At 35.6% G+C, this 18,136-nt stretch overlaps 1 long non-coding RNA gene across 1 annotated transcript; it reads right to left on the minus strand.

Moving 5' to 3' along the window:
- Window positions 1-600: 600 nt before the first annotated feature.
- Window positions 601-1,870, minus strand: LOC148584733 (uncharacterized). The gene is made up of 2 exons (XR_015912886.1): window positions 1,624-1,870; window positions 601-868 (listed from the first exon to the last, which is right to left on the minus strand). It is a non-coding gene; the product is annotated as an uncharacterized LOC148584733 (long non-coding RNA).
- Window positions 1,871-18,136: the final 16,266 nt, after the last annotated feature.

Below are 18,136 nucleotides of genomic sequence, written 5' to 3' on the forward strand. Positions count from 1 at the left end.
TACCACACACCAACAAGAAGAATGAAAATGAGATTTCTAGTTTTTGTTTTGGTAATTTTTTTTACCTGGGTTTCTAATTTCATTTTTTGATACTACTACTTCTGTTTTTGCTACTCATAGTTCATAGTGTTTTGCTTATTTTGCAAAGACATGGTTTGTTGCCGCAGAGACGGTTATTATCAATGATGCTAAGATGAATAAAAATGAGAAACGCTTGAAGTTGCATTGAAAAACTCTCGGATTGTAACCTTTTTGGTTGTTTGTACCTCTTTGAGGATGATGAAAAAAAACAAATTATTTACATTTCTTGAAGTTGATTTTATGTAATACTTGAAATTAGAGTTTGTTAAAATGAACAAATGATTTTGGTTGCTTCTTTAATCTTATCCACAAGGGTAAAGGCATTTCATGATTTGGACATAACTTGCAACGTACAACAAGAGTCCATGGTGCTTCTATTTCATCTTCAGTTTCAACGGACCCAAAATTTATAGAAGCTTTAACCAGTAATACATACAAGGCATCAATCAAAGATCGAGGTTGTTGGAGAGTGATAACCGAATCAATACTCGAGGCACATTCATCAAAAAAAAATTTGACTCATGTACACAACCTTTCTTAACCAATTTCACAAGCACAGTGGTCCACATACAAAATAATTTGCAACTTCAAACAACACATTCTCTTATTAAAACTCAAATCAAATCAGGAAAAATGGCTAATACATATGACAACGTGTAGTTCTTGAAAATCAAATCAAATCCCATCGTTTATCATCCTTTACACCCGTGTTCTTTTGAATTTCTTGAAAATCCCTCTAACGAGCATGTAGCTCTGCTTCTCCTTGATCCCGCCCAAAATCTTACATCTGAAAATAAGAAACAGAACATTAGCTTCAAGTTATTTCAAATGAAAGGAAAATTTTCTTTTGATAAGGAAATTCAGCTGCAGCTAGTTGTGAATAGCAGCAGTAACACAAATGAAAGGAATTTTTTTTTTTTTTAATAAATAAAGCTCTTTCTAAAGGCAATAAATTTTCTCACAGACATTTCATCAAACACATGTGTAGCTTGACATTCACAACTAGCTACAACTAAAAGAAAGCACAAACAAATTCGAGAATGTTAACAATCAAAACCAGCCACACACACAAAGGAATCAAAACTTTCTTTTTGCATCCAAGACAAAAGAGCTACAATAATATTTTTCATGTTCATTAGTTGCTTCCAAAGACAAAATCAACTTGCAGATGTAGATGCAGATGAAAACCATACAATGGGCAGAAGAGAGAGAGAGAGAGAGCTTGGATAGATGGAGATCGACGAACATGGAAAAATCGACGAAATCGGAACCCATTCATGCAGATCGACGAAATCGGAACCCATTCGTGCAGAGACTTGTACAGAATCGAAGGACACGGAAAAATTGATGATGATTCGGCAAAATCGAAACCCATTCTTTCACGGAGTTGTATAGAATCGAAGAACATGAAATAATAACCCAAAATTCACAAACAACCCAAAACCCACGAACTGACTTTTTTTCTTTTTTTTTTTTTTTTTTTTTTTGTCTCAAAATGAAATAAGCTCTAACCAACAAAACAATGAAATCATCTATACATACCATCTCCAACTCACCGGGCGTCGCCAGTGGTGGCTGGGTGGCGTCTCCGGATTTCGAGTTGGTGCCGTGGGTGGCAGTCTGTTCGGTGGCGGCAGTGCTTGGTGATGGGAGAAGGCGGGAGGGAGAAGTGTGGGAGAGGAGGACGGGGAAAGGTTTTGGGGGAAAAAATAAAAATTACGAAACCCTATCACACTTTTACTCTTCAGGCGTGATTTTATTTTATTTTTATAAAAAAAAGCTGATAACCATGGTTCACTTAACCAGGACAACTCAGCACCATGCGGACAGTTTGCTGAAGAAATGCTACTACGTAGCATTACTCCTTTCTCTATCAGTACATGAGCAGGCCAGTGGGGTCCCAGCCTCGTCATACATACCTACCCCACATTTACTTTTTGGGAAGTCTTAGACGTTGAAGCGAAAGTAACACTCTGAATTAAATGCCATGATTATTATTATTATTTTTTAAAATTATTCATCTCTTTGCGAATTTGCAGTCCATAAGTCAAGCGAGAAAGCAAGTGGATGATAAATTATTGTACACAAAAGTGTTTTATTGATGGATGACGATGACCGGGACTGAAGACCGCGTGGCGTGGTCGGTGGTCCCAGTCGTTGGAAACATCCATGATCCATGTCATTTTTTGATGGTCTGCAATCTGCATTAATTGTCATCGACTCGCACGGTCCACAAACCACATGCACCATTATATATATATGAGCAGTACAAGAGCAATTAAAGTTGCTTACAAAGAAAAAATTTAAAACGAAAACTGTCATCTCTTCAAATAAGGCGTTCGAATTTGATCGAAATTCAAACAGGTCAGGAGGAAAGGATATTTATGGACTCACCTGTCATATATATATATATAGGGTGAGGTGTAGAGTCTACCTATGGTGTATAAATTTCAAAAGGATCAAACAACACTATCTATTACCTAAACGCTAGCTATATCGTATAATTGGACCCAACTAAAACATTAATTCTAGAGAGAAACCATAAAAATTTAATGGGTTAATCATATGGACTGTAATAATGCAGTGAGGAAGATGACGAACTTGACGAAGATAATGCATGGTTAAAGGAGTTGAAAAATGCTTGCCCCACTTAGAATATTTTGTGGTTAGTCGTCTAGCTCAATCAGCTAGTGACTACGTTTTATGAAGCGGAGGTCACTAATTAATTATGACGCATTTTAATTAATTATGTATGGAATATCTTTTTAGAATATTATATGATTGAGTATATCGAGATTTCTGGCTATCAAATTTGTCAGCCAAGCGTCAGCCATTTTTTCACTTTTTTTTTTTTTTTTTAATCGAAGAAGAAAGATGTTATAGGGGAAATTCAAATTTGAAGTATTAGCATCAAATTTAAGGCATTAGTACTAAATTTAGGATAATCAAATCCCTTTTCAGTGATACCATCCTTAAAGAGTTAACATTTCACTCATAAGTTCTAATTTTTGAATTCAAAAACAAATTTTGAGACATTAAAACTTAATTATTAACTCATAAAAATTTAACTAATAAAAAAAATAACATAATTATTTATTATTGTTATTTTTTAATTTTTAGCCAACGCTAGGTAACCTCAATTTAGCAGCCGCATAGCATGACTCTATAGCTACGTTTGGCAAGGGGAGGTCCAGCACTGTAGCTGGAACGTACAGTGCTGGAACGGTACTGTTCCAGCTACAGTGCTGTCTCACACCATGTGAATTTTTTTTTTTTTTTTTAAATTTTTTTTTTCTTTTTCACAGCAAAATATTAAAAAAAAAAAAAAAAAGGGAAGGGGTGTATTTGGGGGTGGCCGGACCACCCCCAAGGGGCTGGGGTGGTTTCGGCCACCCCACACCGCCGTATGGGGTGGTCCGAAACTACCCCAGCCCTTTGGGGGTGCTCCGGCCACCCCCAAATACACCCCTTCCCTTTTTTTTTTTTTTTTTTTTGGGCCAAGGGGGTGGTCCGGCCACCCCCTTGGCCATGGGGGTGGTCGAACAACCCCCAGATCGGCCTGGGGGTGGCTCCAGCCACCCCCTTGGCCAAAAATGGGGTGGTCCGGCCACCCCATTTTGGCCAAGGGGTGGCTGGAGCCACCCCATCGTTCTCCTCCCTTTTTTTTTTTTTTTTTGCTTTAAAAAAAAAAAATTAATTAATTACGTGCAGCAATTTTTAACCCCATTTTAATGCTTTGCTTTTTTTTTTAACAAAAAAAAAAAATCGCAAAGTCAAGATTGGTGTCAGACAACACTGTAGCTGGAACAGTACCGTTCCAACTACAGTGCTGGACCTCCCTTGCCAAACGTAGCTTATATGATTAAAAGAGATCATGAACAGTCAACACAACAGTCAGTCGGACAAGCAGTTCTTTTAAACAAACTTATAGGCTTAAAAAACACTTTTTAACAACTTTTTGTGAAGGAGAAAGCTGGAGAGGACCATGTGGCTCATGACCACGACCGGCCCCCTCTATACATGCGGCCTGTCCCAGAGAGTCCTGATTATAAATTTCAACAATGATAATTCACGGTAATCTATAATTAATCACAAGTCATCTCAATAAAATAGTTTATGGCTCAGTACTTCACAACTTTTTGTCATTTTCAGAATACCCTTTTTGTTCCATATATAAATATCATGAAAATATAATTGAAAATATTTTGCAATTAACCTTAATTACTTACATAAATCAATATGAAACAAAATTGAAGTTATTGGCCGATTCTTTGGATCATGGGGAAAAAAAACAGTCAAGTAATGGGCCCTATAAAGTGGTTATTAAAGCAAGCCTAAAAGCTTACTCACTTGAACACTGCAACAATTACCGAAAGGAAGGTATTAAAAAATAGGTATCGAAGAGGATTAATGAATTATGGTTACAAAATCTCCACAATAAGATAAAATCACAGCCGCATAGGGAGACTAAATCCAACAAATACTGAAAAAAAAAATTGAAGCAAACTACAAAACATAAACAAAAATCCAAAAACCAACAGCATTGGTGGTGAGGAGCAGCGGTGGCCAGGGTGGTGCATGAGCTCACACACGGTATCAAAAGGATGTACGGAGTTGTGGTAAGGCTGATGAAAACAGTAATGAGGCATGTTGGAGGCATGTGGGCTAAATCTGAGCATATTTTGGCAAATTTAGACTAGATATGGAAAGATTGAGGCCAAATTCAGCTAGATGTAGACATATTTAGGCCATAATAGGAAGGTTGGAACAACAGAGCAGCACGATAGAGAGGCATGGCGAGCGACACGATGGGGACAAGGGTGGTGGTGAAGGTAACCTTTGCATGTTGTCTACCGTTATAAATTAATTTGACATTTATCACATTAACCATTAAAATATATACTATTACGTAATAGTTTATGTGGTACTTGTTAGAATATATGGAAAATATATTATATTTTCCATATATTCCATAATTATGCTGATATTGAAATATTCTCTATTTATGGGTTAATTGTAATCATATATTGAGATTGTAATCAAATCAAGGAGATTTGATTACCAAACTTGTATTTAGACATTGCCCTATAAATAGGGACCTTTGTATTGTAGACAAATTAAGTTAATGAGCACAATGTAGCCCTTAGGGGTATTCTGAGTGGTGGACGTAGGTGTCTAACACCGAACCACCCGAAAGTTTTTTGTGTTCATTTTCTCTATATTACTTCCGTTTATTCCCCCATAATCATTATTTCAATAGTACTCAATTCAATAAAATATGGATTACCATATGAATTTATAAGGATGTGGTAAAAATTCAAGCATTTTTTTGGGGGGAAAAAAAAAGGTTTGGATTTTGAAAATATAAGAAGTATGGGATTCAAAATTTACAACATGATTTTTATGGCCAAAATAATTTCAAGTTGGAAAATATACTCTTCTTTGCTTCTTTTCCAAGTAGAAAAATCTAATATTAATTTAGTAGGCTTCATATAAGCTAGACATCTCAAGCGCCACAGTCTAACCAAAAAGTTTGGGAGTGCGTTCGAGAGGCCTAAAAATGCGTTTAACACTTAAAAAGTTTGTTTAAAGAAAAAAAAATATTCGTTTGGTAAAAAAAAAAAAATTGAAAGCACTTTCAAGAGCCTAAAAAGCTTAAAAATGACCAAAACACACTTTTGGGCAAAAACTTAAAAATGAAGATTTTGCCAAAAAAACGTTTTTTTGACTTAAAAACTCAATTTCTCAAACATAATCTCAAACATGCTCTAAAACATGTTGTGTAATTTTAGGACTCAAATGAATTCAGGGGTGGACCCTCATTCTGTATTGGGGGGACATTCCCAAAAGTTTTTTCAAACCCTCTTATTAGGGGCTTTAAAAAAAAAAGAAAAAAAACCCAAATATTCGAGGTTTTCCATAACGAGCGTGCCCCCAAACTTTAATATTCATCCCCCCAAACTCTTTTTGTATATATTTTCACTCAACTAATTCTCTTTGGACTTTATTCATATCCAACCTCTGCTCTTGTGCAACGTTAAAGACAACAGTGAATGAGAATCCTCCACCTTCTCTCTCTTTTTAACCCCATTCAATATTCATTTTACTTCTTGAAGTTTAAGAAATTAATATAATTTCCTCAGCTATAGTGTAAGGAATAATACAATACAATGATGTTGTAATTTGACTTCCTTACCCTTAATGTAGGTAGATATAACAAATGTAGTTACAATCCATTTACAAGAAATAACACTACAAACTTGAATTTAAACATTTACATTTAAATGTAGATATTTATTAGCATAGTAGTTTTATCTGTATCCTTATCTATTTCTAATGGTTGATTCACATTTGAATTCGTTTGGTCTGAAAAACTAATTTGTAATAAAACTGCAATGTTTTAATATATATATATATATATATATATATATATATATATATATATTTCCTTGAAAATCATCCAACTTAATTTCTTACCTTTTTCTTCTTCTAAGAACATAAATAATTGAGTTGTTGACCATAAGCACAACCCTATAACCCTAAGTTACTTTTGTTGGCGCCCTGGCATATAAACGAATGAACCTGAGGATCATGTGGTGAAAACACTCTTCTCAATTGTTCAAAGATCTCAAAAGTTCAACCCGTCATTATTACCACCGCTCACGTTCACGTAAGTTCGTTTCCCCGATAACAAAACCTAGTTCCGCCCCTGAAGGAATTAATTTTGGAATAGGATCATTTCTATTTCAAGTGAAATAAAGAGGAATTATTTCATGATTAATAATAGATTTTACAGAATTTAATAATGTTTATACATTATTATCATTTACAATTTTTTTAAATAAGGTGATAACATATTAGATATGCCTACTACACAGTACCCCAATAACATTATAGACGGTACACCAACACAATCCCATGAAACAGGGCAACTTTACCGAATGAAGCATAAAATAAACACAATCTAAGACCATAGCCGAAAAAAGAGACTATAAATATAGGTTAAGCTGATCTTTTTTTGTGTTGTGATCCGATGATATTAGTCATTGGGGTTGGCCTCCGCGTGGGAAAATCTTCTTATTCTTAACATTCTCAGTTGATTTGTTGGGCGGCGAAATGATTCCCATGTCAGAAGGAGAAAGATGGCGATGGAGGCAAAGAAGAGTAGCAATGGATTCAAGTATGGAGTCAAACATCATCCTCTTCACCAATCTTCTCTTTGGAGGAATCACACATTCACACCCCCTTTCTTGGGTTTCAACAGCGGCGCAAAATCAGCTGCCACCATTTTCTCACCCATGCTCAGCTCCATCTTCTCTCCACCTCTATCCATGTGGTGGTTTAATGAGGAGGTATATATTAATGGTTGAAAGGGAATTAAGAAACATATAAATAAGATGTATGTTGGGTGCATTGCATTGTCTAACCCTCAATCAACAAGCACTGAGATTGGATATGTGGGAGAACGAAGAGACGCTTTAAGACACTTGATTCGATTCAGCCACTTTTGGGTTCCCTCTTTTCAGATTGGTGGGCTGATCAGCTCATATGTACCCCACATGTACGTTTTGGTGGGTTTTTTAAGTCTAAAATAGCCTTGAAAAGACAATAAATAAATAAATAAATGGCGGGCTCGTAATCGATCTATCAACATCTTTCTGGGCCAAGACTGTCCAGATAGTCGTCATGAAGCCATTGTTGTTTGGTAATTGAGGTTAGGGCAAACTTGGATGGATATACACCTTAACAAAACAATAAGGAAATCCAAAACATGCCCAATGGGGTTGGGGTGATTGGGGATTGGTGGTGGGTACGTCATCCCTAGGTTTTAGCTGGCTGGCTAGATGCCAATTCTCTACTCTTCTCAGGTTAATCATGAATTGGCAGCTGTGCTTTCCTCTTCTAAGGAGAGGGACTCGGCCCCACCGGGCAAGAAAGGATGGTGGCTCTTTGCAACTACATAAACGGGGAAAGGAATATTAATTAAGTGGGAATGCGACTGAAATTTAGCAGCGGCCCAATGTGTTACACGATGGCGTAGAAATTTGCGCTTATGTGAATCTTCTTAGCATTTCATGAAGAGGATGAGAGAATTAAGAAAATGGTGTCCAAAATGAGATTGGCAATCCGCCAGCCTTGAACAGTGAAAGGGTGTTGAAGAGCCAAAACTACAACGTGAGAGTCCCCTTCTAAGGAGAAGTTGTTGAGCTTGTAATGGAACACGCTTTTAAAGAAATATAGGCAACGATTTTAACATTTAGAAGCAAGATAACCCACTAAAGACAACTGGTCGATCAAAAGGCCTCTACATAAATTCCTGGCAATGCAGATGCAATTAAGCAATCCATATTTGATTCCCGTACCAACAGGAACAGCTGAAAATTTCTAATGGCACCTGAAAAATCAAACTGACATATGAATAACGGTGGATAGAATAAAACCTAAAAGCTGAACAAATCCTAAACAGAAGCAAGATTTGACAGAATAATGCAATCAATTTGACTATTTTTCCTCATGATCTAAACAAAACAATTAAAATTTTGATAATTCATGAACCAAATCAACAACTGAATTTTGGAGATAAAGAGTTTTAGAGAGAAGTTGCTGTGTCTCCTGGGCATTAGCCAAAACAAATAAATCCAATGGCCACGCAGTGCACAAGATGAACTACGTATATCGGTCGACCTCAGATTATCCTGCTGTATATGCCAATATACCAGTTTCCTTTCTAGTTAAACCTGAAATAAACAACCAACGACTCTAAAAAACAGGACAAAAGAAGTATTACTAACAAAGTGACAGGTTTTGTCAAATTGTCAACTATAGCTCAACAGGATCTAGAACAAAAGAATCTCAGCATTCACAAAGTAATTTTATCGAACACTACGAGTTCAATGCAAGAGAAATAAGGAAGGAAAAGAAGTATATAAAAAAAAAAAAATCCAACAGCACGCAATTGGAGGACCTTATTACCATGAACACTAGAAACAATTCAGAGCATGATGAAGCAGTGGACGGCACTGCAAAAAAAAATTGAGCAGCAGAGGACAACAAATTTAACCCAAATAAATTTAATATAAACAATAAGGGAACATTTTTTTCCTTTTTATTTTTTTTTTCTCTTTCTTTTTCTTCCGCATCAGCTTTTATTTTTAATTTTCTTGCCAACCAAACAGAAACCAAGAAAGCCAATAGATCAACGCATTAAAACAACGAATCGACGCCACAATCCAAACTGCAAAAAGAAACACACAAAATCTTGAAGCGGGTTTCTTCGGAAACTAGTTTTAGCTCAAAAACCGCAAAAATTAAAGCGGATCAAAGATTAACAAGTAATTAAAACCCGCAACAAGAAAAAACCAGATCTGTGGGTCACACAACCCGGTCGATGTTGGATCGATGGGCTCGAGGAAATTGAGAGAGAGAGAGAGAGAGAGAGAGAGAGAGAGAAGCTTACCTTTATGGATCGATGGGGGCTCGGTTGTTCTGCACCGGCGAAAATGGAGAAATAGAGCGCCGCGGGGGAACGAGAGAGGAGTTTTGAAGACTGCAGAGAGAGAGAGAGCGAGAGAAGCGACAATGGTGCCGTTGTATGTGCAGAGTAGTAGAATTTTTAAAAGCAGTCAAACAACCAAAAAGGTTAAAAAAAAAAAAAAAGCATTAAAAATTGATCTGCCCGCCAAATATTTATTTCGTTATAGAGAAATCACATATTAAATAGACCTAAGACACTGTAACCCCAATAGCATTCACAGGGATTGACACTACAGAATGTACACAGTACACCAACGTACGCAATCCCCTGAAACAGAACAACTCGCCAAATGAAGTCAATAAGTAGAGTCTTGACCCATACCATAAAAATGTTTTTTTAAAAAAAAAATCTATAAATATAGGATAAGCTGATCTTTTTTGCCTTGTGATTCAATGATACTTGATGGCCTCCGCAGGGAAAATCTTCATATTCTTCACATTCACAGTTGATTTGTTGGGCGGCGAAATGAATATTCCCGTGTCAGAGGAAGAAGGATGGCGACGGGGGCAAACAAGAGTAGAAATGGATTTAGGTAGGTAGTCCAGCATCATCCTCTTCACCAATCTTCTCTTTGGAGGAATTACGCCCCCCTTCTTGGATTTGAACGGCGGCGCAACGTCAGCTGCCACCATTTTCTCACTCATACTCAGCTCCATCTTCTATGGGGCGATGGGGAGTGGTTCATCAATTCAATTGAAATCTTGTTGAAAGGGAAGAAAGTAGTTATAAGTAAGATATATGATAGTGGGGTGCATTAATACAGCATCAATCAAAAAGCACGGAGATTGATTACGTGGGATGGGAGTACCCAGGGTCGGCTCAACATATTTTGGGGCCTTAGCCAAAACTTTGAAATTGACCCTAAATTTTTTTTTTTTTTTAATTCAATTTTTTCTTTTTTAAAGTAACATATATATATATATATATATATATATATATAGCAGTAGATTTAGATACATCAATAACATTTAGATTATTTTTAAAATTTATAGTGAACTTATTAATTGTGGTCTTATTAAATTGAGACATTAAATTTGGATAAAAAAAAATTTTAGGCCCTATTAAATAACATTTGGGCCTTCAATTTTTTTTTTTGTCAAAAATAACTTTTTTTTAAAAAAAAAATTTTTAACTCAAAATTTTTTTTTTAAGCCTTATTAAATTGGGAGCCCTAGGCGAGGGCCTGAGCCGGCCCTGGGAGTACCAAGAAAGACCTAGATTCGAAAGAGCCACTTTTTTTTTTCGGCTTTCACTGTCACTGTATCTGGCGTCGACATACATAACCCCACATTTTTTTCGTTGTGGAAAAGATTTGGAAAGTTCTCTAAAATGCCCAAAGTTGAAGCGAAAGTTAACGCTTTGAAGCTGATGATCAATAGAAATTCATCTTTTTAATAAAATGGTTATAGGAGAGAAGATTTTTTTTTTTTTTTTGGGGTGCCGTGTGAAACTTGCCTAAGAAAACAGTATTTTTTATTTTTTATTTTTTTCAAGCAGGCACCCCACATGGCTCTGTCACTGTATATATATCCCCATCTCTCTCTCTTTCAATCCTCAAGTCTCCTGAGAAAGCAAGTGGGTCATAAAATATCTCAAGTCTCCTGAGAAAGCAAGTGTGTCATAAAATATAGCTAAATGGTGAAGGTCAATAAATTTTTTATATTTAGCACTTTTTTTTTATAATTAATTATTAGATATGTGAAATTTATCATTGACTTATTTGGGATCTACTTAAGTTTACAAATTCAATGATTAATTATAAGGAAATATGAGTTCAACATGAAGAACTTATTGACCCATAGCATTTTTATATGAGAGCCTCTATGGTTCGTACTCACTGCAATTTACTACTTTTATAGCACCCATTCACTAAGTGACACATCATCACTTTACGAAAGATGCAAAAAATAAAAATGAACACATACACACCAAAACAAACTAGCCGTGATCTGCCGAAATTTGCCTCAAAACTTGATTCTAATACTCCAAAATCCGTTTGTCTCAAAACCCGTTTTTAATGCTCAAAACTCGTTTCTAATTTCTCAAAGTAAAAAGTTAACCCTTAGAGATTTAATTACCTAAAGGCCGAAAACCGACGCTAGAGAGAGGTGACCCATTCCGTGGGTTTGGCCGGTTCACAATTTTATTTTTTTTTTCTTTCTAATCTAGTGTACTTGGGCTTATCTCATTTTGGTGCAATTTTTGGGTTTTTGCATAGGTGTCAGCTGGGGTTGGTGGCTGTAAAACATGAGTTTTAAGGATACCTGACTAAAGTTAAACTCTTTTATATATACAAAAAGTGTTTTTATTCAAGGATCACCACGTCCAGGTGGCGTGGTCCCTGTGTCCGTCGTCGGTCGATGTCATTTTGATGGGAGGAATGCTACAATGCATTCTACCCACCATCTCCCCACCATCTCTTCACCTTGTCATTTTGATTTTTTCAAAAAAATAAAAAATAAATAAAAAAACAGAGAGGGAAGAGATGGTGGGGAGAATGAAGAAAAGCATATCTCTTTTGATGGTCAGCTGCATTGTCGATGTGTCATCGACTCATCAACTGCAATGGCCGTCTGGCAACTTGTTTGCTTGACTAGGACGTGCAACTCCACAAACCACACCATTATACGAGCAGTAAAAGAGCAATTAAAGATGCTTAATTAAAAGAAAAAAAAGTCAAGAATCTTTTCAACGCAAAGGAATTTGTACCAATATATTTTGGATTAATTAAGTTCTTCCAATTTTATTCAGTTTTATCCATGACCCTCGCCTCTTAAACTGTCCGGATTTTAACCAAATTTTGAGAAAATCTTCTGCAAGAGAGATTGTGATGACTTGGAAAAAACTGAAAGGATCAAACAACACTATGCATTAGCTACACGCAATGTCGTATAATTGTACCCAACTAAAATATTATAGTGAGAAACCATAGAAATTTAATGGGTTAATTATATGGACTGTAATAATGTAGTGAGGAAGATGACAAACTAGTGATGTCCTGCCAAAGAAGGAGAAGGCATGATATTGAGTCATTGACGAAGATGATGGCCCATGTGATTCATAGCATTCTGTTTAAAGGAGTTGAAAGATACAAAAAGCCAACATACTGCCCCCACACAATATTTTCTCTCTGAATATCTTATAGAATAACATGTGATTAGAGTTCAACACAAACTGTCGCCTTCCCTTCTCTCCTTCCCTCTTTTTCTCTTTCATTTTTTTTCCTTTTTCTCTCTTCCCATTTGTCAGGGACCACCTATGTAGCATTACTCTTTGTCTTTGTCCAGTTGCTTTGGCGCAACCAAAGATGTGATCATTTTTTCTTATCTATTGGTGATTTTAAAATGCACATTGCATTTGGTAGGAATCACTATTCTTCTTATATCATTTTCTTCCCTTATCATCTAAGATTAACATACGTCTAGGCTTCAAAAGGTAAAGGCCGACGATACTACATGTTGTCTACCTTTACTACCCATTGTGATGACTCTTACATACAATGTCGTTTGCTTACCAAAATAATTTATGGGTGGTTTGTTCTGCCAGAAACATTAGCCTATTCAATTCTCTTTGTACAAGTGAAGTGAAAATGGGCGAGCTTATTGTTTAGTAAGCAAACATAAATTTATAAACTATGAGAAGTGATTTTTTTTTTTTTTTAATATTTTCTTACATTTTCTAAAACTGTTTAGAAATAAAATTTTAATTTATTTACCGTAAGACATCAATTAATTTGGTAGCTTCCCACCCATCCATATTCTCACTATTACCTCTCTACAATTTAGGGTTAGCAAGTCTCGAAATACTTTTATTTGGCTCCATGGTGCCGCCTTGAAGTGGCGATCGATCCACTAATCAACCATGGCTTCTCCAATGACCTTAACTAGCAGCGTCCACTAAGTGAGTAAGTGATGGTCCACACATTTTCAAACATTCACGACGGTACATAATCGTCATCATAGGTGTATCAATGAATAAGTTCTATATAATTTCGGTACACTTCTTTTAATAAAAAAATTTGTAACGTTTTTCTTTTCTTTCTTGCACTTAATTGATAATCCAAGTACTTGGGAAATTTTGCAGGACCATTTATAAGACTACACAAAATATTGACCTTTTAGATTGAATGGTCGATTTATTGTAAATTGGATTGACGTATACAAGTTCAATTTTATCAATCTGGTCAAATTTTAAAAATAAATATATGATAACGTAAATATGGTATATAAACAAGATTATAATTCAAAAATACTTTGTTATATATATATATATATATATTTCAAAGCTTTTTCAAAGCTTGTTCTATATCTATATGTGGTGTATATATATTATACAGATATAATTATATAAAGATACAGTTTATTAAATTATAAAAATGTTATTTTAGACTCGAGAATATTTGAGTTGTTTCTTGCGTGGGTCGGATGTGCTATTTTGTAAATCTAGTAAATAACCAATATTTTATATAAACATATTTACGATGAAACCATCCAGAAATTCCTTGAAGAAATCGAAGGTGGGGAAAGGACAAAGAAAAGAAAGCACGCAAAGGATTGCACCCTACAGAGACGAAGATGAAAATAAAATGGAAGAAGAACAACAAGAACAGCAAGAAGCGCTCTCTGTCGGCTATATCAAAGTTCCCAAACCTCCCCTTCGAGAACCAACAGGACCAACACGAAGACGAAGCTAATCGTAGCAGCAACACCCAGCTCAACAAGGAGGCCGAGAACGGTGATGAGGGATCAGCTTCTCTCGAGTCCTCTGACTCATTGGACGCTAAGCAACTTGCCCGGTCCTTTCAGGCCCAGGGAAATAAGCTCGCTGAGGTATCCCCAAGATTTCTGGTCCCCTTCTTTATTGGCATATTCTTTTTCTTCTCTAGTTTTTAGTGTTAGACATGTAATTATTTCTCAATTTGGCGAACCTAGTTACCCAAATCAAACAAACAAAAAAGAAAAGAAAAAACCCAATCTGGGTTAAAGGTTTGTTAAAATAAAAATGGGTTTTCGGTGACTGAATAATTTAGGTCACTCACTGACACACATATATATATATATACACAAATTGCAGCTAGGAGAATGGTGAACACAACTGGGAGAGAAGTAAAGTTGGCAATTTTTTTTTTTTTTTTTTTTTTCATTTCATGGGTGGTCAAGAACTGCCAAGTATGGAGTTTTGTGTTTTAGAGTGTAAGAATCTGCTTACTTTTTTTTTTTTATTCCGGAAGTGTTATATTGCTGCTGTTGTGTTATGATATTCTTTAGCCTCTTTAAGCTTTGATCAAATTAAGAGAATAATACATGTTAGTGGTACCCATTATAAATAGTTGAATTTGTTCTGTTATCGCTAATGTATATTGGTAATTCGATCATCTATGGAAAAGCTCTTAACGAGATATATTTATATTAGAATTCCACAATATGTGAAGTGCCAGTTTTTTGAACAACTGAAAGTTCCCAACATATTATGGAATTTGCAAAGATAAGAGCATTCCATAATATGTGAAGTGCCATTCTGGAAGTTTCACATAAAACTAATTATATTGCTGCTGCTGTTGTGCCAGTTGCTCTTAGCTGTTTTGAAACTTCCCGAATGCTCTTATCTTTGCAAATTCTCCTCAGATTTGATTAAAGAAAATAATTAGTTTTTTTGTTTTTTTCCCTCTAAAAGTTTGTTCCACGTCCCTATCCTTCACTCAGCCACATTTGACAGTAATCTAACATAAAACAATGCTCTAGATAGGGTAATGTGGTCAAATAAGAAATCATGTACCGGACTTTAAATTGGTGGGATAAGCATGTCTTTTGGCTAGGATTCGATGTTATGCAGAAGTTCACAACCGAGAGATTGTTTTGAGTTTACAAAGTTGGGGAATATTGACTTAGGTTGAAGTTCACTTCTTTGAGAGTAGATTTGATATTTTGAAGTTATACCCATGGCTGAGTCATTAACCCTTAAGTGCAAAGCACCTCAGCTACTAATCTTTTGTTCTATATAGATTGAACATGGCTGAGTTGCAGTCTTTCTGCGAGTAGCAGACATGGTGCTGCTTATTAAGCATGCCTTCAGTTGTGGACACTTATTTGTTGAACCAGTTGTTTGAAAATTTTGTCCTTATGCTTAATTAAATTCTGCTTGCCTTCTTAGAAATCCGATCCACTCTCCACATCTTGTGGTCAATTTTCCCTTACTTCCATAATATTGAAATCTTAGTTGTTACTTCTCCTGTGTCTCTGGCTTATCCTTTTTCTCTTTTTCACTTTATTTATTGTCATGTGGGATGGACAAATCTCCACTACTTTATCTATTTATAAAAAAGATAAAAGATATTATTATGAAAAATTAAAAATTAAAAGAAATAAACATTCCGCTAAAAAAAAAAAAAAAAATTAGTTGTCTTTTATTGTCAGTTGGATTTTGGAAGTGACTCTCAACCAACCATTCCCTTAATTAGATTTTTATTTTTGCATGACATCAGGTGTAAGGCACATATGGGTAGATGTGGCATAGTGTTGACAAGTGGTAATGGTAAATTGTCCACATCATGATCTGTGGATCTTTAATTATTTGAAGGGCAAGTTGATGGAATGATGAAATAAAGGTAAAATCTAACAAAGTAATTATCGGAATTAATATCCAAGAACTAATTTGATTCTTCCCAACAAATAAAATTGAAGTGAGTAACCTTTTAGTCTTTGGAGAGAGGGGGGGTGTTTGGCAGCACAAAGAGTGACCTATCTTTATTTTCCAAGAAAATACTCAATAATTTTAACTTTGTAGTATTGACCAGAAATGGGGTATCAGTTGTGTTAGGGAATTGAAAACAGAGCACTCCTTTGTGCGTGTTACCACCCAAAACAGAAAGCTAACACATACGGAGACAAATCAGAAAAAATTAAGAAAAGCTTGCTTATAAGAAAGAAATGCACAGACAAATATATTTATATTTTGTAAGGAACAAGAACAAAACAACAAACAAAAGAGGGACTCAACCCCACCGGCAAGAAAGGATGGTGGCTCTTTGTCACTACATAAAGGGGAAAGAGGAGGGGGAGGAGAGGAATATAAGCCGCAGCTCAATATGGCATATGATGGGCGTAGAAATTTGCTTCCTAGCCTTTCATGAGGAGCACGAGAGAATTAAGGAGATGGTTTCCAAAATGAGATTGGCAATCCGCCGGTCTTGAACAATGAAAAGGTGTTGAAGATACAAAACTACAACATGATAGTCTCCTTCTAAGGAGAAGTTGTTGAGCTTGTAATGGAACGCTTTTAAAGAAATATATAAAGGCAACAATTTTAACATTTAGAAGCAAGATGATCCACTAAAGACAACTAGTCAAAAGGCCTCTACATCAATTCCTGGCAATGCAGATGCAATCAAGCAATCCATATTTGATTCCCGTACCAACAGCTGAAAAATTCTAATGACACCTGAAAAATCAAACTGACATATGAATAACAGTAGATAGAATAAAACCTAAAAGCTGAACAAATCCTAAACAGAAGCAAGATTTGACAGAAAAATGCAATCAATTTGACTATTTTTCCTTATGATCTAAACAAAACAATTAAAATTTGATAATTCATGAACCAAATCAACCACTGAATTTTGGAGATAAAGAGTTTTAGAGAGAACTTGCTGTCTCTCCTGGGCATTAGCCAAAACAAATAAATCCAAAGGCCACCCAGTGCACAAGATGAACTGTGTATATCGGTCGACCTCAGATTATCCTGCTATATTTGCCAATATACCAGTTTCCTTTCTAGTTAAACCTGAAATAAACAACTAACGACTCTAAAAAACAGGACAAAAGAAGTATTACTAACAAAGTGACAGGTTTTGTCAAATTGTCAACTATAGCTCAACAGGATCTAGAACAAAAGAATCTCAGCATTCACAAAGTAATTTTATCGAACACTACGTGTTCAATGCAAGAGAAATAAGGAAGGAAATGAAGTATTTTTTTTAAAAAAAATCCAATCAGCACGCAATGGGAGCCTTGGGAGGACCTTATTACCATGAACACTAGAAACAATTCAGAGCATGATGAAGCAGTGGACGGCACTGCAAAAAAAAAATTGAGCAGCAGAGGACAACAAATTTAACCCAAATAAATTTAATATAAACAATAAGGGAAAATTTTTTCCTTTTTATTTTTTTTTACTCTTTCTTTTTCTTCCACATCAGCTTTTATTTTTAATTTTCTTGCCACCCAAACAGAAACCAAGAAAGCCAATAGATCAACGCATTTAAAACAACGAATCGACTCCACAAGCCAAACTGCAAAGAGAAACACAGCCAAAAAAAGAAGAAGGAAAACAGAAACATATTAGGCAAAAAAACTTGAAGCGGGTTTCTTCGGAAACAAGTTTTAGCTAAAAAACCGCAAAAATAAAAGCGGATCAAAGATTAAGAAATTAAAACCCGCAACAAGAAAAAACCAGATCTGTGGGTCACACAACCCGGTCGATGTTGGATCGATGGGCTCGAGGAAATCGAGAGAGAGAGAGAGA

Source organism: Corylus avellana, chromosome 7 (genome assembly GCF_965113065.1).
Source record: "Corylus avellana chromosome 7, dhCorAvel1.hap1.2, whole genome shotgun sequence".
Lineage (NCBI taxonomy): Eukaryota > Viridiplantae > Streptophyta > Magnoliopsida > Fagales > Betulaceae > Corylus > Corylus avellana.